Here is a 16,879-nt window from a genome sequence, read left to right as displayed (position 1 = left end):
CAGCTTTGGCCGGCTCTCCCTATGCAAGTTTCGGCCGGTTAGCTCAGTTGGTTAGAGCGTGGTGCTAATAACGCCAAGGTCGCGGGTTCGATCCCCGTACGGGCCATTGCCCTTTTATTCCAACCGCGGTGGATTCCTATGGCCGTCGGCGCTTGGCCTAGTTTTCTTTAACCTACTCAACGGATAGCAAAGATGCCTATTTCGCTAGTGGCGCAGCTTAATTATGTCCCAGCTTAATTATGTCCCACAACACCTCAAGGCTCCAAGATCCAGAACCATATCTGCTAAAGATTGTGGGAAAACAAAAAGTTAGCTGACGCCACAAGCCCTGGAGCCTCTCTGCACGCTTATGTTAGAACCCGAGGTAAGACATGTATTCTTCGGGAAAGAAAAACAACCCAAAACGCCTTGCAAAGCACCTTCTGACCCTTGCAGGTTTTACATGCTTGATTCTTATTAATTTGAGGCTTTGCAACCCTCCACCCAATGCTATGAGCCCAGGAGTGGAGCTTCTTCCAGGCCTACGGCACATGCTCTTTAGGTTTGGCTGTTCACCCAGCCTTCTGAGGGTGATCGGGAGCCTGCGTGGGTGGGAGCCGGAATGGAATGATGGGACAACGCGGAGGGGCCAGAGGAGCCTGGCTTGGGTGGGTGACGATGAAAACCAACATGACCCCGACGTGATTTGAACACGCAACCTTCTGATCTGGAGTCAGACGCGCTACCGTTGCGCCACGAGGTCAGCTGTGGTGGCTCTGGAAAGCTTTAGGCTACTCCGGCGTCAATTCTTCAGCGGTTGCCCACAGATTGACCTGGTTGCCCTGATAGCCCTGTGCCAGCTTTGGCCGGCTCTCCCTATGCAAGTTTCGGCCGGTTAGCTCAGTTGGTTAGAGCGTGGTGCTAATAATGCCAAGGTCGCGGGTTCGATCCCCGTACGGGCCATTGCCCTTTTATTCCAACCGCGGTGGATTCCTATGGCCGTCGGCGCTTGGCCTAGTTTTCTTTAACCTACTCAACGGATAGCAAAGATGCCTATTTCGCTAGTGGCGCAGCTTAATTATGTCCCAGCTTAATTATGTCCCACAACACCTCAAGGCTCCAAGATCCAGAACCATATCTGCTAAAGATTGTGGGAAAACAAAAAGTTAGCTGACGCCACAAGCCCTGGAGCCTCTCTGCACGCTTATGTTAGAACCCGAGGTAAGACATGTATTCTTCGGGAAAGAAAAACAACCCATAACGCCTTGCAAAGCACCTTCTGACCCTTGCAGGTTTTACATGCTTGATTCTTATTAATTTGAGGCTTTGCAACCCTCCACCCAATGCTATGAGCCCAGGAGTGGAGCTTCTTCCAGGCCTACGGCACATGCTCTTTAGGTTTGGCTGTTCACCCAGCCTTCTGAGGGTGATCGGGAGCCTGCGTGGGTGGGAGCCGGAATGGAATGATGGGACAACGCGGAGGGGCCAGAGGAGCCTGGCTTGGGTGGGTGACGATGAAAACCAACATGACCCCGACGTGATTTGAACACGCAACCTTCTGATCTGGAGTCAGACGCGCTACCGTTGCGCCACGAGGTCAGCTGTGGTGGCTCTGGAAAGCTTTAGGCTACTCCGGCGTCAATTCTTCAGCGGTTGCCCACAGATTGACCTGGTTGCCCTGATAGCCCTGTGCCAGCTTTGGCCGGCTCTCCCTATGCAAGTTTCGGCCGGTTAGCTCAGTTGGTTAGAGCGTGGTGCTAATAACGCCAAGGTCGCGGGTTCGATCCCCGTACGGGCCATTGCCCTTTTATTCCAACCGCGGTGGATTCCTATGGCCGTCGGCGCTTGGCCTAGTTTTCTTTAACCTACTCAACGGATAGCAAAGATGCCTATTTCGCTAGTGGCGCAGCTTAATTATGTCCCAGCTTAATTATGTCCCACAACACCTCAAGGCTCCAAGATCCAGAACCATATCTGCTAAAGATTGTGGGAAAACAAAAAGTTAGCTGACGCCACAAGCCCTGGAGCCTCTCTGCACGCTTATGTTAGAACCCGAGGTAAGACATGTATTCTTCGGGAAAGAAAAACAACCCATAACGCCTTGCAAAGCACCTTCTGACCCTTGCAGGTTTTACATGCTTGATTCTTATTAATTTGAGGCTTTGCAACCCTCCACCCAATGCTATGAGCCCAGGAGTGGAGCTTCTTCCAGGCCTACGGCACATGCTCTTTAGGTTTGGCTGTTCACCCAGCCTTCTGAGGGTGATCGGGAGCCTGCGTGGGTGGGAGCCGGAATGGAATGATGGGACAACGCGGAGGGGCCAGAGGAGCCTGGCTTGGGTGGGTGACGATGAAAACCAACATGACCCCGACGTGATTTGAACACGCAACCTTCTGATCTGGAGTCAGACGCGCTACCGTTGCGCCACGAGGTCAGCTGTGGTGGCTCTGGAAAGCTTTAGGCTACTCCGGCGTCAATTCTTCAGCGGTTGCCCACAGATTGACCTGGTTGCCCTGATAGCCCTGTGCCAGCTTTGGCCGGCTCTCCCTATGCAAGTTTCGGCCGGTTAGCTCAGTTGGTTAGAGCGTGGTGCTAATAACGCCAAGGTCGCGGGTTCGATCCCCGTACGGGCCATTGCCCTTTTATTCCAACCGCGGTGGATTCCTATGGCCGTCGGCGCTTGGCCTAGTTTTCTTTAACCTACTCAACGGATAGCAAAGATGCCTATTTCGCTAGTGGCGCAGCTTAATTATGTCCCAGCTTAATTATGTCCCACAACACCTCAAGGCTCCAAGATCCAGAACCATATCTGCTAAAGATTGTGGGAAAACAAAAAGTTAGCTGACGCCACAAGCCCTGGAGCCTCTCTGCACGCTTATGTTAGAACCCGAGGTAAGACATGTATTCTTCGGGAAAGAAAAACAACCCATAACGCCTTGCAAAGCACCTTCTGACCCTTGCAGGTTTTACATGCTTGATTCTTATTAATTTGAGGCTTTGCAACCCTCCACCCAATGCTATGAGCCCAGGAGTGGAGCTTCTTCCAGGCCTACGGCACATGCTCTTTAGGTTTGGCTGTTCACCCAGCCTTCTGAGGGTGATCGGGAGCCTGCGTGGGTGGGAGCCGGAATGGAATTATGGGACAACGCGGAGGGGCCAGAGGAGCCTGGCTTGGGTGGGTGACGATGAAAACCAACATGACCCCGACGTGATTTGAACACGCAACCTTCTGATCTGGAGTCAGACGCGCTACCGTTGCGCCACGAGGTCAGCTGTGGTGGCTCTGGAAAGCTTTAGGCTACTCCGGCGTCAATACTCCGGCGTCAATTCTTCAGCGGTTGCCCACAGATTGACCTGGTTGCCCTGATAGCCCTGTGCCAGCTTTGGCCGGCTCTCCCTATGCAAGTTTCGGCCGGTTAGCTCAGTTGGTTAGAGCGTGGTGCTAATAACGCCAAGGTCGCGGGTTCGATCCCCGTACGGGCCATTGCCCTTTTATTCCAACCGCGGTGGATTCCTATGGCCGTCGGCGCTTGGCCTAGTTTTCTTTAACCTACTCAACGGATAGCAAAGATGCCTATTTCGCTAGTGGCGCAGCTTAATTATGTCCCAGCTTAATTATGTCCCACAACACCTCAAGGCTCCAAGATCCAGAACCATATCTGCTAAAGATTGTGGGAAAACAAAAAGTTAGCTGACGCCACAAGCCCTGGAGCCTCTCTGCACGCTTATGTTAGAACCCGAGGTAAGACATGTATTCTTCGGGAAAGAAAAACAACCCATAACGCCTTGCAAAGCACCTTCTGACCCTTGCAGGTTTTACATGCTTGATTCTTATTAATTTGAGGCTTTGCAACCCTCCACCCAATGCTATGAGCCCAGGAGTGGAGCTTCTTCCAGGCCTACGGCACATGCTCTTTAGGTTTGGCTGTTCACCCAGCCTTCTGAGGGTGATCGGGAGCCTGCGTGGGTGGGAGCCGGAATGGAATGATGGGACAACGCGGAGGGGCCAGAGGAGCCTGGCTTGGGTGGGTGACGATGAAAACCAACATGACCCCGACGTGATTTGAACACGCAACCTTCTGATCTGGAGTCAGACGCGCTACCGTTGCGCCACGAGGTCAGCTGTGGTGGCTCTGGAAAGCTTTAGGCTACTCCGGCGTCAATTCTTCAGCGGTTGCCCACAGATTGACCAGATTGACCTGGTTGCCCTGATAGCCCTGTGCCAGCTTTGGCCGGCTCTCCCTATGCAAGTTTCGGCCGGTTAGCTCAGTTGGTTAGAGCGTGGTGCTAATAACGCCAAGGTCGCGGGTTCGATCCCCGTACGGGCCATTGCCCTTTTATTCCAACCGCGGTGGATTCCTATGGCCGTCGGCGCTTGGCCTAGTTTTCTTTAACCTACTCAACGGATAGCAAAGATGCCTATTTCGCTAGTGGCGCAGCTTAATTATGTCCCAGCTTAATTATGTCCCACAACACCTCAAGGCTCCAAGATCCAGAACCATATCTGCTAAAGATTGTGGGAAAACAAAAAGTTAGCTGACGCCACAAGCCCTGGAGCCTCTCTGCACGCTTATGTTAGAACCCGAGGTAAGACATGTATTCTTCGGGAAAGAAAAACAACCCATAACGCCTTGCAAAGCACCTTCTGACCCTTGCAGGTTTTACATGCTTGATTCTTATTAATTTGAGGCTTTGCAACCCTCCACCCAATGCTATGAGCCCAGGAGTGGAGCTTCTTCCAGGCCTACGGCACATGCTCTTTAGGTTTGGCTGTTCACCCAGCCTTCTGAGGGTGATCGGGAGCCTGCGTGGGTGGGAGCCGGAATGGAATGATGGGACAACGCGGAGGGGCCAGAGGAGCCTGGCTTGGGTGGGTGACGATGAAAACCAACATGACCCCGACGTGATTTGAACACGCAACCTTCTGATCTGGAGTCAGACGCGCTACCGTTGCGCCACGAGGTCAGCTGTGGTGGCTCTGGAAAGCTTTAGGCTACTCCGGCGTCAATTCTTCAGCGGTTGCCCACAGATTGACCTGGTTGCCCTGATAGCCCTGTGCCAGCTTTGGCCGGCTCTCCCTATGCAAGTTTCGGCCGGTTAGCTCAGTTGGTTAGAGCGTGGTGCTAATAACGCCAAGGTCGCGGGTTCGATCCCCGTACGGGCCATTGCCCTTTTATTCCAACCGCGGTGGATTCCTATGGCCGTCGGCGCTTGGCCTAGTTTTCTTTAACCTACTCAACGGATAGCAAAGATGCCTATTTCGCTAGTGGCGCAGCTTAATTATGTCCCAGCTTAATTATGTCCCACAACACCTCAAGGCTCCAAGATCCAGAACCATATCTGCTAAAGATTGTGGGAAAACAAAAAGTTAGCTGACGCCACAAGCCCTGGAGCCTCTCTGCACGCTTATGTTAGAACCCGAGGTAAGACATGTATTCTTCGGGAAAGAAAAACAACCCATAACGCCTTGCAAAGCACCTTCTGACCCTTGCAGGTTTTACATGCTTGATTCTTATTAATTTGAGGCTTTGCAACCCTCCACCCAATGCTATGAGCCCAGGAGTGGAGCTTCTTCCAGGCCTACGGCACATGCTCTTTAGGTTTGGCTGTTCACCCAGCCTTCTGAGGGTGATCGGGAGCCTGCGTGGGTGGGAGCCGGAATGGAATGATGGGACAACGCGGAGGGGCCAGAGGAGCCTGGCTTGGGTGGGTGACGATGAAAACCAACATGACCCCGACGTGATTTGAACACGCAACCTTCTGATCTGGAGTCAGACGCGCTACCGTTGCGCCATGAGGTCAGCTGTGGTGGCTCTGGAAAGCTTTAGGCTACTCCGGCGTCAATTCTTCAGCGGTTGCCCACAGATTGACCTGGTTGCCCTGATAGCCCTGTGCCAGCTTTGGCCGGCTCTCCCTATGCAAGTTTCGGCCGGTTAGCTCAGTTGGTTAGAGCGTGGTGCTAATAACGCCAAGGTCGCGGGTTCGATCCCCGTACGGGCCATTGCCCTTTTATTCCAACCGCGGTGGATTCCTATGGCCGTCGGCGCTTGGCCTAGTTTTCTTTAACCTACTCAACGGATAGCAAAGATGCCTATTTCGCTAGTGGCGCAGCTTAATTATGTCCCAGCTTAATTATGTCCCACAACACCTCAAGGCTCCAAGATCCAGAACCATATCTGCTAAAGATTGTGGGAAAACAAAAAGTTAGCTGACGCCACAAGCCCTGGAGCCTCTCTGCACGCTTATGTTAGAACCCGAGGTAAGACATGTATTCTTCGGGAAAGAAAAACAACCCATAACGCCTTGCAAAGCACCTTCTGACCCTTGCAGGTTTTACATGCTTGATTCTTATTAATTTGAGGCTTTGCAACCCTCCACCCAATGCTATGAGCCCAGGAGTGGAGCTTCTTCCAGGCCTACGGCACATGCTCTTTAGGTTTGGCTGTTCACCCAGCCTTCTGAGGGTGATCGGGAGCCTGCGTGGGTGGGAGCCGGAATGGAATGATGGGACAACGCGGAGGGGCCAGAGGAGCCTGGCTTGGGTGGGTGACGATGAAAACCAACATGACCCCGACGTGATTTGAACACGCAACCTTCTGATCTGGAGTCAGACGCGCTACCGTTGCGCCACGAGGTCAGCTGTGGTGGCTCTGGAAAGCTTTAGGCTACTCCGGCGTCAATTCTTCAGCGGTTGCCCACAGATTGACCTGGTTGCCCTGATAGCCCTGTGCCAGCTTTGGCCGGCTCTCCCTATGCAAGTTTCGGCCGGTTAGCTCAGTTGGTTAGAGCGTGGTGCTAATAACGCCAAGGTCGCGGGTTCGATCCCCGTACGGGCCATTGCCCTTTTATTCCAACCGCGGTGGATTCCTATGGCCGTCGGCGCTTGGCCTAGTTTTCTTTAACCTACTCAACGGATAGCAAAGATGCCTATTTCGCTAGTGGCGCAGCTTAATTATGTCCCAGCTTAATTATGTCCCACAACACCTCAAGGCTCCAAGATCCAGAACCATATCTGCTAAAGATTGTGGGAAAACAAAAAGTTAGCTGACGCCACAAGCCCTGGAGCCTCTCTGCACGCTTATGTTAGAACCCGAGGTAAGACATGTATTCTTCGGGAAAGAAAAACAACCCATAACGCCTTGCAAAGCACCTTCTGACCCTTGCAGGTTTTACATGCTTGATTCTTATTAATTTGAGGCTTTGCAACCCTCCACCCAATGCTATGAGCCCAGGAGTGGAGCTTCTTCCAGGCCTACGGCACATGCTCTTTAGGTTTGGCTGTTCACCCAGCCTTCTGAGGGTGATCGGGAGCCTGCGTGGGTGGGAGCCGGAATGGAATGATGGGACAACGCGGAGGGGCCAGAGGAGCCTGGCTTGGGTGGGTGACGATGAAAACCAACATGACCCCGACGTGATTTGAACACGCAACCTTCTGATCTGGAGTCAGACGCGCTACCGTTGCGCCACGAGGTCAGCTGTGGTGGCTCTGGAAAGCTTTAGGCTACTCCGGCGTCAATTCTTCAGCGGTTGCCCACAGATTGACCTGGTTGCCCTGATAGCCCTGTGCCAGCTTTGGCCGGCTCTCCCTATGCAAGTTTCGGCCGGTTAGCTCAGTTGGTTAGAGCGTGGTGCTAATAACGCCAAGGTCGCGGGTTCGATCCCCGTACGGGCCATTGCCCTTTTATTCCAACCGCGGTGGATTCCTATGGCCGTCGGCGCTTGGCCTAGTTTTCTTTAACCTACTCAACGGATAGCAAAGATGCCTATTTCGCTAGTGGCGCAGCTTAATTATGTCCCAGCTTAATTATGTCCCACAACACCTCAAGGCTCCAAGATCCAGAACCATATCTGCTAAAGATTGTGGGAAAACAAAAAGTTAGCTGACGCCACAAGCCCTGGAGCCTCTCTGCACGCTTATGTTAGAACCCGAGGTAAGACATGTATTCTTCGGGAAAGAAAAACAACCCATAACGCCTTGCAAAGCACCTTCTGACCCTTGCAGGTTTTACATGCTTGATTCTTATTAATTTGAGGCTTTGCAACCCTCCACCCAATGCTATGAGCCCAGGAGTGGAGCTTCTTCCAGGCCTACGGCACATGCTCTTTAGGTTTGGCTGTTCACCCAGCCTTCTGAGGGTGATCGGGAGCCTGCGTGGGTGGGAGCCGGAATGGAATGATGGGACAACGCGGAGGGGCCAGAGGAGCCTGGCTTGGGTGGGTGACGATGAAAACCAACATGACCCCGACGTGATTTGAACACGCAACCTTCTGATCTGGAGTCAGACGCGCTACCGTTGCGCCACGAGGTCAGCTGTGGTGGCTCTGGAAAGCTTTAGGCTACTCCGGCGTCAATTCTTCAGCGGTTGCCCACAGATTGACCTGGTTGCCCTGATAGCCCTGTGCCAGCTTTGGCCGGCTCTCCCTATGCAAGTTTCGGCCGGTTAGCTCAGTTGGTTAGAGCGTGGTGCTAATAACGCCAAGGTCGCGGGTTCGATCCCCGTACGGGCCATTGCCCTTTTATTCCAACCGCGGTGGATTCCTATGGCCGTCGGCGCTTGGCCTAGTTTTCTTTAACCTACTCAACGGATAGCAAAGATGCCTATTTCGCTAGTGGCGCAGCTTAATTATGTCCCAGCTTAATTATGTCCCACAACACCTCAAGGCTCCAAGATCCAGAACCATATCTGCTAAAGATTGTGGGAAAACAAAAAGTTAGCTGACGCCACAAGCCCTGGAGCCTCTCTGCACGCTTATGTTAGAACCCGAGGTAAGACATGTATTCTTCGGGAAAGAAAAACAACCCATAACGCCTTGCAAAGCACCTTCTGACCCTTGCAGGTTTTACATGCTTGATTCTTATTAATTTGAGGCTTTGCAACCCTCCACCCAATGCTATGAGCCCAGGAGTGGAGCTTCTTCCAGGCCTACGGCACATGCTCTTTAGGTTTGGCTGTTCACCCAGCCTTCTGAGGGTGATCGGGAGCCTGCGTGGGTGGGAGCCGGAATGGAATGATGGGACAACGCGGAGGGGCCAGAGGAGCCTGGCTTGGGTGGGTGACGATGAAAACCAACATGACCCCGACGTGATTTGAACACGCAACCTTCTGATCTGGAGTCAGACGCGCTACCGTTGCGCCACGAGGTCAGCTGTGGTGGCTCTGGAAAGCTTTAGGCTACTCCGGCGTCAATTCTTCAGCGGTTGCCCACAGATTGACCTGGTTGCCCTGATAGCCCTGTGCCAGCTTTGGCCGGCTCTCCCTATGCAAGTTTCGGCCGGTTAGCTCAGTTGGTTAGAGCGTGGTGCTAATAACGCCAAGGTCGCGGGTTCGATCCCCGTACGGGCCATTGCCCTTTTATTCCAACCGCGGTGGATTCCTATGGCCGTCGGCGCTTGGCCTAGTTTTCTTTAACCTACTCAACGGATAGCAAAGATGCCTATTTCGCTAGTGGCGCAGCTTAATTATGTCCCAGCTTAATTATGTCCCACAACACCTCAAGGCTCCAAGATCCAGAACCATATCTGCTAAAGATTGTGGGAAAACAAAAAGTTAGCTGACGCCACAAGCCCTGGAGCCTCTCTGCACGCTTATGTTAGAACCCGAGGTAAGACATGTATTCTTCGGGAAAGAAAAACAACCCATAACGCCTTGCAAAGCACCTTCTGACCCTTGCAGGTTTTACATGCTTGATTCTTATTAATTTGAGGCTTTGCAACCCTCCACCCAATGCTATGAGCCCAGGAGTGGAGCTTCTTCCAGGCCTACGGCACATGCTCTTTAGGTTTGGCTGTTCACCCAGCCTTCTGAGGGTGATCGGGAGCCTGCGTGGGTGGGAGCCGGAATGGAATGATGGGACAACGCGGAGGGGCCAGAGGAGCCTGGCTTGGGTGGGTGACGATGAAAACCAACATGACCCCGACGTGATTTGAACACGCAACCTTCTGATCTGGAGTCAGACGCGCTACCGTTGCGCCACGAGGTCAGCTGTGGTGGCTCTGGAAAGCTTTAGGCTACTCCGGCGTCAATTCTTCAGCGGTTGCCCACAGATTGACCTGGTTGCCCTGATAGCCCTGTGCCAGCTTTGGCCGGCTCTCCCTATGCAAGTTTCGGCCGGTTAGCTCAGTTGGTTAGAGCGTGGTGCTAATAACGCCAAGGTCGCGGGTTCGATCCCCGTACGGGCCATTGCCCTTTTATTCCAACCGCGGTGGATTCCTATGGCCGTCGGCGCTTGGCCTAGTTTTCTTTAACCTACTCAACGGATAGCAAAGATGCCTATTTCGCTAGTGGCGCAGCTTAATTATGTCCCAGCTTAATTATGTCCCACAACACCTCAAGGCTCCAAGATCCAGAACCATATCTGCTAAAGATTGTGGGAAAACAAAAAGTTAGCTGACGCCACAAGCCCTGGAGCCTCTCTGCACGCTTATGTTAGAACCCGAGGTAAGACATGTATTCTTCGGGAAAGAAAAACAACCCATAACGCCTTGCAAAGCACCTTCTGACCCTTGCAGGTTTTACATGCTTGATTCTTATTAATTTGAGGCTTTGCAACCCTCCACCCAATGCTATGAGCCCAGGAGGGGAGCTTCTTCCAGGCCTACGGCACATGCTCTTTAGGTTTGGCTGTTCACCCAGCCTTCTGAGGGTGATCGGGAGCCTGCGTGGGTGGGAGCCGGAATGGAATGATGGGACAACGCGGAGGGGCCAGAGGAGCCTGGCTTGGGTGGGTGACGATGAAAACCAACATGACCCCGACGTGATTTGAACACGCAACCTTCTGATCTGGAGTCAGACGCGCTACCGTTGCGCCACGAGGTCAGCTGTGGTGGCTCTGGAAAGCTTTAGGCTACTCCGGCGTCAATTCTTCAGCGGTTGCCCACAGATTGACCTGGTTGCCCTGATAGCCCTGTGCCAGCTTTGGCCGGCTCTCCCTATGCAAGTTTCGGCCGGTTAGCTCAGTTGGTTAGAGCGTGGTGCTAATAACGCCAAGGTCGCGGGTTCGATCCCCGTACGGGCCATTGCCCTTTTATTCCAACCGCGGTGGATTCCTATGGCCGTCGGCGCTTGGCCTAGTTTTCTTTAACCTACTCAACGGATAGCAAAGATGCCTATTTCGCTAGTGGCGCAGCTTAATTATGTCCCAGCTTAATTATGTCCCACAACACCTCAAGGCTCCAAGATCCAGAACCATATCTGCTAAAGATTGTGGGAAAACAAAAAGTTAGCTGACGCCACAAGCCCTGGAGCCTCTCTGCACGCTTATGTTAGAACCCGAGGTAAGACATGTATTCTTCGGGAAAGAAAAACAACCCATAACGCCTTGCAAAGCACCTTCTGACCCTTGCAGGTTTTACATGCTTGATTCTTATTAATTTGAGGCTTTGCAACCCTCCACCCAATGCTATGAGCCCAGGAGTGGAGCTTCTTCCAGGCCTACGGCACATGCTCTTTAGGTTTGGCTGTTCACCCAGCCTTCTGAGGGTGATCGGGAGCCTGCGTGGGTGGGAGCCGGAATGGAATGATGGGACAACGCGGAGGGGCCAGAGGAGCCTGGCTTGGGTGGGTGACGATGAAAACCAACATGACCCCGACGTGATTTGAACACGCAACCTTCTGATCTGGAGTCAGACGCGCTACCGTTGCGCCACGAGGTCAGCTGTGGTGGCTCTGGAAAGCTTTAGGCTACTCCGGCGTCAATACTCCGGCGTCAATTCTTCAGCGGTTGCCCACAGATTGACCTGGTTGCCCTGATAGCCCTGTGCCAGCTTTGGCCGGCTCTCCCTATGCAAGTTTCGGCCGGTTAGCTCAGTTGGTTAGAGCGTGGTGCTAATAACGCCAAGGTCGCGGGTTCGATCCCCGTACGGGCCATTGCCCTTTTATTCCAACCGCGGTGGATTCCTATGGCCGTCGGCGCTTGGCCTAGTTTTCTTTAACCTACTCAACGGATAGCAAAGATGCCTATTTCGCTAGTGGCGCAGCTTAATTATGTCCCAGCTTAATTATGTCCCACAACACCTCAAGGCTCCAAGATCCAGAACCATATCTGCTAAAGATTGTGGGAAAACAAAAAGTTAGCTGACGCCACAAGCCCTGGAGCCTCTCTGCACGCTTATGTTAGAACCCGAGGTAAGACATGTATTCTTCGGGAAAGAAAAACAACCCATAACGCCTTGCAAAGCACCTTCTGACCCTTGCAGGTTTTACATGCTTGATTCTTATTAATTTGAGGCTTTGCAACCCTCCACCCAATGCTATGAGCCCAGGAGTGGAGCTTCTTCCAGGCCTACGGCACATGCTCTTTAGGTTTGGCTGTTCACCCAGCCTTCTGAGGGTGATCGGGAGCCTGCGTGGGTGGGAGCCGGAATGGAATGATGGGACAACGCGGAGGGGCCAGAGGAGCCTGGCTTGGGTGGGTGACGATGAAAACCAACATGACCCCGACGTGATTTGAACACGCAACCTTCTGATCTGGAGTCAGACGCGCTACCGTTGCGCCACGAGGTCAGCTGTGGTGGCTCTGGAAAGCTTTAGGCTACTCCGGCGTCAATTCTTCAGCGGTTGCCCACAGATTGACCAGATTGACCTGGTTGCCCTGATAACCCTGTGCCAGCTTTGGCCGGCTCTCCCTATGCAAGTTTCGGCCGGTTAGCTCAGTTGGTTAGAGCGTGGTGCTAATAACGCCAAGGTCGCGGGTTCGATCCCCGTACGGGCCATTGCCCTTTTATTCCAACCGCGGTGGATTCCTATGGCCGTCGGCGCTTGGCCTAGTTTTCTTTAACCTACTCAACGGATAGCAAAGATGCCTATTTCGCTAGTGGCGCAGCTTAATTATGTCCCAGCTTAATTATGTCCCACAACACCTCAAGGCTCCAAGATCCAGAACCATATCTGCTAAAGATTGTGGGAAAACAAAAAGTTAGCTGACGCCACAAGCCCTGGAGCCTCTCTGCACGCTTATGTTAGAACCCGAGGTAAGACATGTATTCTTCGGGAAAGAAAAACAACCCATAACGCCTTGCAAAGCACCTTCTGACCCTTGCAGGTTTTACATGCTTGATTCTTATTAATTTGAGGCTTTGCAACCCTCCACCCAATGCTATGAGCCCAGGAGTGGAGCTTCTTCCAGGCCTACGGCACATGCTCTTTAGGTTTGGCTGTTCACCCAGCCTTCTGAGGGTGATCGGGAGCCTGCGTGGGTGGGAGCCGGAATGGAATGATGGGACAACGCGGAGGGGCCAGAGGAGCCTGGCTTGGGTGGGTGACGATGAAAACCAACATGACCCCGACGTGATTTGAACACGCAACCTTCTGATCTGGAGTCAGACGCGCTACCGTTGCGCCACGAGGTCAGCTGTGGTGGCTCTGGAAAGCTTTAGGCTACTCCGGCGTCAATTCTTCAGCGGTTGCCCACAGATTGACCTGGTTGCCCTGATAGCCCTGTGCCAGCTTTGGCCGGCTCTCCCTATGCAAGTTTCGGCCGGTTAGCTCAGTTGGTTAGAGCGTGGTGCTAATAACGCCAAGGTCGCGGGTTCGATCCCCGTACGGGCCATTGCCCTTTTATTCCAACCGCGGTGGATTCCTATGGCCGTCGGCGCTTGGCCTAGTTTTCTTTAACCTACTCAACGGATAGCAAAGATGCCTATTTCGCTAGTGGCGCAGCTTAATTATGTCCCAGCTTAATTATGTCCCACAACACCTCAAGGCTCCAAGATCCAGAACCATATCTGCTAAAGATTGTGGGAAAACAAAAAGTTAGCTGACGCCACAAGCCCTGGAGCCTCTCTGCACGCTTATGTTAGAACCCGAGGTAAGACATGTATTCTTCGGGAAAGAAAAACAACCCATAACGCCTTGCAAAGCACCTTCTGACCCTTGCAGGTTTTACATGCTTGATTCTTATTAATTTGAGGCTTTGCAACCCTCCACCCAATGCTATGAGCCCAGGAGTGGAGCTTCTTCCAGGCCTACGGCACATGCTCTTTAGGTTTGGCTGTTCACCCAGCCTTCTGAGGGTGATCGGGAGCCTGCGTGGGTGGGAGCCGGAATGGAATGATGGGACAACGCGGAGGGGCCAGAGGAGCCTGGCTTGGGTGGGTGACGATGAAAACCAACATGACCCCGACGTGATTTGAACACGCAACCTTCTGATCTGGAGTCAGACGCGCTACCGTTGCGCCACGAGGTCAGCTGTGGTGGCTCTGGAAAGCTTTAGGCTACTCCGGCGTCAATTCTTCAGCGGTTGCCCACAGATTGACCTGGTTGCCCTGATAGCCCTGTGCCAGCTTTGGCCGGCTCTCCCTATGCAAGTTTCGGCCGGTTAGCTCAGTTGGTTAGAGCGTGGTGCTAATAACGCCAAGGTCGCGGGTTCGATCCCCGTACGGGCCATTGCCCTTTTATTCCAACCGCGGTGGATTCCTATGGCCGTCGGCGCTTGGCCTAGTTTTCTTTAACCTACTCAACGGATAGCAAAGATGCCTATTTCGCTAGTGGCGCAGCTTAATTATGTCCCAGCTTAATTATGTCCCACAACACCTCAAGGCTCCAAGATCCAGAACCATATCTGCTAAAGATTGTGGGAAAACAAAAAGTTAGCTGACGCCACAAGCCCTGGAGCCTCTCTGCACGCTTATGTTAGAACCCGAGGTAAGACATGTATTCTTCGGGAAAGAAAAACAACCCATAACGCCTTGCAAAGCACCTTCTGACCCTTGCAGGTTTTACATGCTTGATTCTTATTAATTTGAGGCTTTGCAACCCTCCACCCAATGCTATGAGCCCAGGAGTGGAGCTTCTTCCAGGCCTACGGCACATGCTCTTTAGGTTTGGCTGTTCACCCAGCCTTCTGAGGGTGATCGGGAGCCTGCGTGGGTGGGAGCCGGAATGGAATGATGGGACAACGCGGAGGGGCCAGAGGAGCCTGGCTTGGGTGGGTGACGATGAAAACCAACATGACCCCGACGTGATTTGAACACGCAACCTTCTGATCTGGAGTCAGACGCGCTACCGTTGCGCCACAAGGTCAGCTGTGGTGGCTCTGGAAAGCTTTAGGCTACTCCGGCGTCAATTCTTCAGCGGTTGCCCACAGATTGACCTGGTTGCCCTGATAGCCCTGTGCCAGCTTTGGCCGGCTCTCCCTATGCAAGTTTCGGCCGGTTAGCTCAGTTGGTTAGAGCGTGGTGCTAATAACGCCAAGGTCGCGGGTTCGATCCCCGTACGGGCCATTGCCCTTTTATTCCAACCGCGGTGGATTCCTATGGCCGTCGGCGCTTGGCCTAGTTTTCTTTAACCTACTCAACGGATAGCAAAGATGCCTATTTCGCTAGTGGCGCAGCTTAATTATGTCCCAGCTTAATTATGTCCCACAACACCTCAAGGCTCCAAGATCCAGAACCATATCTGCTAAAGATTGTGGGAAAACAAAAAGTTAGCTGACGCCACAAGCCCTGGAGCCTCTCTGCACGCTTATGTTAGAACCCGAGGTAAGACATGTATTCTTCGGGAAAGAAAAACAACCCATAACGCCTTGCAAAGCACCTTCTGACCCTTGCAGGTTTTACATGCTTGATTCTTATTAATTTGAGGCTTTGCAACCCTCCACCCAATGCTATGAGCCCAGGAGTGGAGCTTCTTCCAGGCCTACGGCACATGCTCTTTAGGTTTGGCTGTTCACCCAGCCTTCTGAGGGTGATCGGGAGCCTGCGTGGGTGGGAGCCGGAATGGAATGATGGGACAACGCGGAGGGGCCAGAGGAGCCTGGCTTGGGTGGGTGACGATGAAAACCAACATGACCCCGACGTGATTTGAACACGCAACCTTCTGATCTGGAGTCAGACGCGCTACCGTTGCGCCACGAGGTCAGCTGTGGTGGCTCTGGAAAGCTTTAGGCTACTCCGGCGTCAATTCTTCAGCGGTTGCCCACAGATTGACCTGGTTGCCCTGATAGCCCTGTGCCAGCTTTGGCCGGCTCTCCCTATGCAAGTTTCGGCCGGTTAGCTCAGTTGGTTAGAGCGTGGTGCTAATAACGCCAAGGTCGCGGGTTCGATCCCCGTACGGGCCATTGCCCTTTTATTCCAACCGCGGTGGATTCCTATGGCCGTCGGCGCTTGGCCTAGTTTTCTTTAACCTACTCAACGGATAGCAAAGATGCCTATTTCGCTAGTGGCGCAGCTTAATTATGTCCCAGCTTAATTATGTCCCACAACACCTCAAGGCTCCAAGATCCAGAACCATATCTGCTAAAGATTGTGGGAAAACAAAAAGTTAGCTGACGCCACAAGCCCTGGAGCCTCTCTGCACGCTTATGTTAGAACCCGAGGTAAGACATGTATTCTTCGGGAAAGAAAAACAACCCATAACGCCTTGCAAAGCACCTTCTGACCCTTGCAGGTTTTACATGCTTGATTCTTATTAATTTGAGGCTTTGCAACCCTCCACCCAATGCTATGAGCCCAGGAGTGGAGCTTCTTCCAGGCCTACGGCACATGCTCTTTAGGTTTGGCTGTTCACCCAGCCTTCTGAGGGTGATCGGGAGCCTGCGTGGGTGGGAGCCGGAATGGAATGATGGGACAACGCGGAGGGGCCAGAGGAGCCTGGCTTGGGTGGGTGACGATGAAAACCAACATGTCCCCGACGTGATTTGAACACGCAACCTTCTGATCTGGAGTCAGACGCGCTACCGTTGCGCCACGAGGTCAGCTGTGGTGGCTCTGGAAAGCTTTAGGCTACTCCGGCGTCAATTCTTCAGCGGTTGCCCACAGATTGACCTGGTTGCCCTGATAGCCCTGTGCCAGCTTTGGCCGGCTCTCCCTATGCAAGTTTCGGCCGGTTAGCTCAGTTGGTTAGAGCGTGGTGCTAATAACGCCAAGGTCGCGGGTTCGATCCCCGTACGGGCCATTGCCCT

General features: G+C 53.0%; 38 non-coding genes across 38 annotated transcripts; 20 read left to right on the top strand and 18 right to left on the bottom strand.

Annotated features, from left to right (window-relative positions):
* The first annotated feature begins 32 nt into the window (after nucleotides 1–32).
* On the top strand, nucleotides 33–106 carry TRNAI-AAU (transfer RNA isoleucine (anticodon AAU)). Its single transcript has one exon. It is a non-coding gene; the product is annotated as a tRNA-Ile (tRNA).
* A 564-nt stretch (nucleotides 107–670) lies between these two features.
* Nucleotides 671–742, bottom strand: TRNAW-CCA (transfer RNA tryptophan (anticodon CCA)). The gene has a single exon. It is a non-coding gene; the product is annotated as a tRNA-Trp (tRNA).
* A 764-nt stretch (nucleotides 743–1,506) lies between these two features.
* On the bottom strand, nucleotides 1,507–1,578 carry TRNAW-CCA (transfer RNA tryptophan (anticodon CCA)). Its single transcript has one exon. It is a non-coding gene; the product is annotated as a tRNA-Trp (tRNA).
* Nucleotides 1,579–1,704: 126 nt separating this feature from the next.
* Nucleotides 1,705–1,778, top strand: TRNAI-AAU (transfer RNA isoleucine (anticodon AAU)). The gene has a single exon. It is a non-coding gene; the product is annotated as a tRNA-Ile (tRNA).
* A 564-nt stretch (nucleotides 1,779–2,342) lies between these two features.
* TRNAW-CCA (transfer RNA tryptophan (anticodon CCA)) lies at nucleotides 2,343–2,414 on the bottom strand. The gene has a single exon. It is a non-coding gene; the product is annotated as a tRNA-Trp (tRNA).
* Nucleotides 2,415–2,540: 126 nt separating this feature from the next.
* On the top strand, nucleotides 2,541–2,614 carry TRNAI-AAU (transfer RNA isoleucine (anticodon AAU)). Its single transcript has one exon. It is a non-coding gene; the product is annotated as a tRNA-Ile (tRNA).
* A 564-nt stretch (nucleotides 2,615–3,178) lies between these two features.
* On the bottom strand, nucleotides 3,179–3,250 carry TRNAW-CCA (transfer RNA tryptophan (anticodon CCA)). The gene has a single exon. It is a non-coding gene; the product is annotated as a tRNA-Trp (tRNA).
* Nucleotides 3,251–3,390: 140 nt separating this feature from the next.
* On the top strand, nucleotides 3,391–3,464 carry TRNAI-AAU (transfer RNA isoleucine (anticodon AAU)). Its single transcript has one exon. It is a non-coding gene; the product is annotated as a tRNA-Ile (tRNA).
* A 564-nt stretch (nucleotides 3,465–4,028) lies between these two features.
* Nucleotides 4,029–4,100, bottom strand: TRNAW-CCA (transfer RNA tryptophan (anticodon CCA)). Its single transcript has one exon. It is a non-coding gene; the product is annotated as a tRNA-Trp (tRNA).
* A 135-nt stretch (nucleotides 4,101–4,235) lies between these two features.
* TRNAI-AAU (transfer RNA isoleucine (anticodon AAU)) lies at nucleotides 4,236–4,309 on the top strand. Its single transcript has one exon. It is a non-coding gene; the product is annotated as a tRNA-Ile (tRNA).
* Nucleotides 4,310–4,873: 564 nt separating this feature from the next.
* On the bottom strand, nucleotides 4,874–4,945 carry TRNAW-CCA (transfer RNA tryptophan (anticodon CCA)). The gene has a single exon. It is a non-coding gene; the product is annotated as a tRNA-Trp (tRNA).
* A 126-nt stretch (nucleotides 4,946–5,071) lies between these two features.
* On the top strand, nucleotides 5,072–5,145 carry TRNAI-AAU (transfer RNA isoleucine (anticodon AAU)). The gene has a single exon. It is a non-coding gene; the product is annotated as a tRNA-Ile (tRNA).
* A 762-nt stretch (nucleotides 5,146–5,907) lies between these two features.
* On the top strand, nucleotides 5,908–5,981 carry TRNAI-AAU (transfer RNA isoleucine (anticodon AAU)). The gene has a single exon. It is a non-coding gene; the product is annotated as a tRNA-Ile (tRNA).
* A 564-nt stretch (nucleotides 5,982–6,545) lies between these two features.
* TRNAW-CCA (transfer RNA tryptophan (anticodon CCA)) lies at nucleotides 6,546–6,617 on the bottom strand. The gene has a single exon. It is a non-coding gene; the product is annotated as a tRNA-Trp (tRNA).
* A 126-nt stretch (nucleotides 6,618–6,743) lies between these two features.
* Nucleotides 6,744–6,817, top strand: TRNAI-AAU (transfer RNA isoleucine (anticodon AAU)). Its single transcript has one exon. It is a non-coding gene; the product is annotated as a tRNA-Ile (tRNA).
* Nucleotides 6,818–7,381: 564 nt separating this feature from the next.
* TRNAW-CCA (transfer RNA tryptophan (anticodon CCA)) lies at nucleotides 7,382–7,453 on the bottom strand. Its single transcript has one exon. It is a non-coding gene; the product is annotated as a tRNA-Trp (tRNA).
* A 126-nt stretch (nucleotides 7,454–7,579) lies between these two features.
* Nucleotides 7,580–7,653, top strand: TRNAI-AAU (transfer RNA isoleucine (anticodon AAU)). Its single transcript has one exon. It is a non-coding gene; the product is annotated as a tRNA-Ile (tRNA).
* A 564-nt stretch (nucleotides 7,654–8,217) lies between these two features.
* TRNAW-CCA (transfer RNA tryptophan (anticodon CCA)) lies at nucleotides 8,218–8,289 on the bottom strand. The gene has a single exon. It is a non-coding gene; the product is annotated as a tRNA-Trp (tRNA).
* Nucleotides 8,290–8,415: 126 nt separating this feature from the next.
* On the top strand, nucleotides 8,416–8,489 carry TRNAI-AAU (transfer RNA isoleucine (anticodon AAU)). Its single transcript has one exon. It is a non-coding gene; the product is annotated as a tRNA-Ile (tRNA).
* Nucleotides 8,490–9,053: 564 nt separating this feature from the next.
* TRNAW-CCA (transfer RNA tryptophan (anticodon CCA)) lies at nucleotides 9,054–9,125 on the bottom strand. Its single transcript has one exon. It is a non-coding gene; the product is annotated as a tRNA-Trp (tRNA).
* A 126-nt stretch (nucleotides 9,126–9,251) lies between these two features.
* TRNAI-AAU (transfer RNA isoleucine (anticodon AAU)) lies at nucleotides 9,252–9,325 on the top strand. Its single transcript has one exon. It is a non-coding gene; the product is annotated as a tRNA-Ile (tRNA).
* A 564-nt stretch (nucleotides 9,326–9,889) lies between these two features.
* Nucleotides 9,890–9,961, bottom strand: TRNAW-CCA (transfer RNA tryptophan (anticodon CCA)). Its single transcript has one exon. It is a non-coding gene; the product is annotated as a tRNA-Trp (tRNA).
* A 126-nt stretch (nucleotides 9,962–10,087) lies between these two features.
* Nucleotides 10,088–10,161, top strand: TRNAI-AAU (transfer RNA isoleucine (anticodon AAU)). Its single transcript has one exon. It is a non-coding gene; the product is annotated as a tRNA-Ile (tRNA).
* Nucleotides 10,162–10,725: 564 nt separating this feature from the next.
* TRNAW-CCA (transfer RNA tryptophan (anticodon CCA)) lies at nucleotides 10,726–10,797 on the bottom strand. The gene has a single exon. It is a non-coding gene; the product is annotated as a tRNA-Trp (tRNA).
* Nucleotides 10,798–10,923: 126 nt separating this feature from the next.
* TRNAI-AAU (transfer RNA isoleucine (anticodon AAU)) lies at nucleotides 10,924–10,997 on the top strand. Its single transcript has one exon. It is a non-coding gene; the product is annotated as a tRNA-Ile (tRNA).
* A 564-nt stretch (nucleotides 10,998–11,561) lies between these two features.
* TRNAW-CCA (transfer RNA tryptophan (anticodon CCA)) lies at nucleotides 11,562–11,633 on the bottom strand. The gene has a single exon. It is a non-coding gene; the product is annotated as a tRNA-Trp (tRNA).
* A 140-nt stretch (nucleotides 11,634–11,773) lies between these two features.
* On the top strand, nucleotides 11,774–11,847 carry TRNAI-AAU (transfer RNA isoleucine (anticodon AAU)). Its single transcript has one exon. It is a non-coding gene; the product is annotated as a tRNA-Ile (tRNA).
* Nucleotides 11,848–12,411: 564 nt separating this feature from the next.
* Nucleotides 12,412–12,483, bottom strand: TRNAW-CCA (transfer RNA tryptophan (anticodon CCA)). The gene has a single exon. It is a non-coding gene; the product is annotated as a tRNA-Trp (tRNA).
* A 135-nt stretch (nucleotides 12,484–12,618) lies between these two features.
* TRNAI-AAU (transfer RNA isoleucine (anticodon AAU)) lies at nucleotides 12,619–12,692 on the top strand. Its single transcript has one exon. It is a non-coding gene; the product is annotated as a tRNA-Ile (tRNA).
* A 564-nt stretch (nucleotides 12,693–13,256) lies between these two features.
* Nucleotides 13,257–13,328, bottom strand: TRNAW-CCA (transfer RNA tryptophan (anticodon CCA)). The gene has a single exon. It is a non-coding gene; the product is annotated as a tRNA-Trp (tRNA).
* A 126-nt stretch (nucleotides 13,329–13,454) lies between these two features.
* TRNAI-AAU (transfer RNA isoleucine (anticodon AAU)) lies at nucleotides 13,455–13,528 on the top strand. The gene has a single exon. It is a non-coding gene; the product is annotated as a tRNA-Ile (tRNA).
* Nucleotides 13,529–14,092: 564 nt separating this feature from the next.
* On the bottom strand, nucleotides 14,093–14,164 carry TRNAW-CCA (transfer RNA tryptophan (anticodon CCA)). Its single transcript has one exon. It is a non-coding gene; the product is annotated as a tRNA-Trp (tRNA).
* A 126-nt stretch (nucleotides 14,165–14,290) lies between these two features.
* On the top strand, nucleotides 14,291–14,364 carry TRNAI-AAU (transfer RNA isoleucine (anticodon AAU)). Its single transcript has one exon. It is a non-coding gene; the product is annotated as a tRNA-Ile (tRNA).
* Nucleotides 14,365–14,928: 564 nt separating this feature from the next.
* On the bottom strand, nucleotides 14,929–15,000 carry TRNAW-CCA (transfer RNA tryptophan (anticodon CCA)). Its single transcript has one exon. It is a non-coding gene; the product is annotated as a tRNA-Trp (tRNA).
* Nucleotides 15,001–15,126: 126 nt separating this feature from the next.
* TRNAI-AAU (transfer RNA isoleucine (anticodon AAU)) lies at nucleotides 15,127–15,200 on the top strand. Its single transcript has one exon. It is a non-coding gene; the product is annotated as a tRNA-Ile (tRNA).
* Nucleotides 15,201–15,764: 564 nt separating this feature from the next.
* On the bottom strand, nucleotides 15,765–15,836 carry TRNAW-CCA (transfer RNA tryptophan (anticodon CCA)). The gene has a single exon. It is a non-coding gene; the product is annotated as a tRNA-Trp (tRNA).
* Nucleotides 15,837–15,962: 126 nt separating this feature from the next.
* On the top strand, nucleotides 15,963–16,036 carry TRNAI-AAU (transfer RNA isoleucine (anticodon AAU)). Its single transcript has one exon. It is a non-coding gene; the product is annotated as a tRNA-Ile (tRNA).
* A 762-nt stretch (nucleotides 16,037–16,798) lies between these two features.
* On the top strand, nucleotides 16,799–16,872 carry TRNAI-AAU (transfer RNA isoleucine (anticodon AAU)). The gene has a single exon. It is a non-coding gene; the product is annotated as a tRNA-Ile (tRNA).
* Nucleotides 16,873–16,879: the final 7 nt, after the last annotated feature.

This window comes from Lithobates pipiens, unplaced genomic scaffold (assembly GCF_037356315.1).
Source record: "Lithobates pipiens isolate NorthernLeopardFrog02 unplaced genomic scaffold, aLitPip1_a1.2 Scaffold_8, whole genome shotgun sequence".
In the NCBI taxonomy this organism is placed as follows: domain Eukaryota; kingdom Metazoa; phylum Chordata; class Amphibia; order Anura; family Ranidae; genus Lithobates; species Lithobates pipiens.
This window is presented reverse-complemented; position numbering and strand designations above follow the sequence as displayed.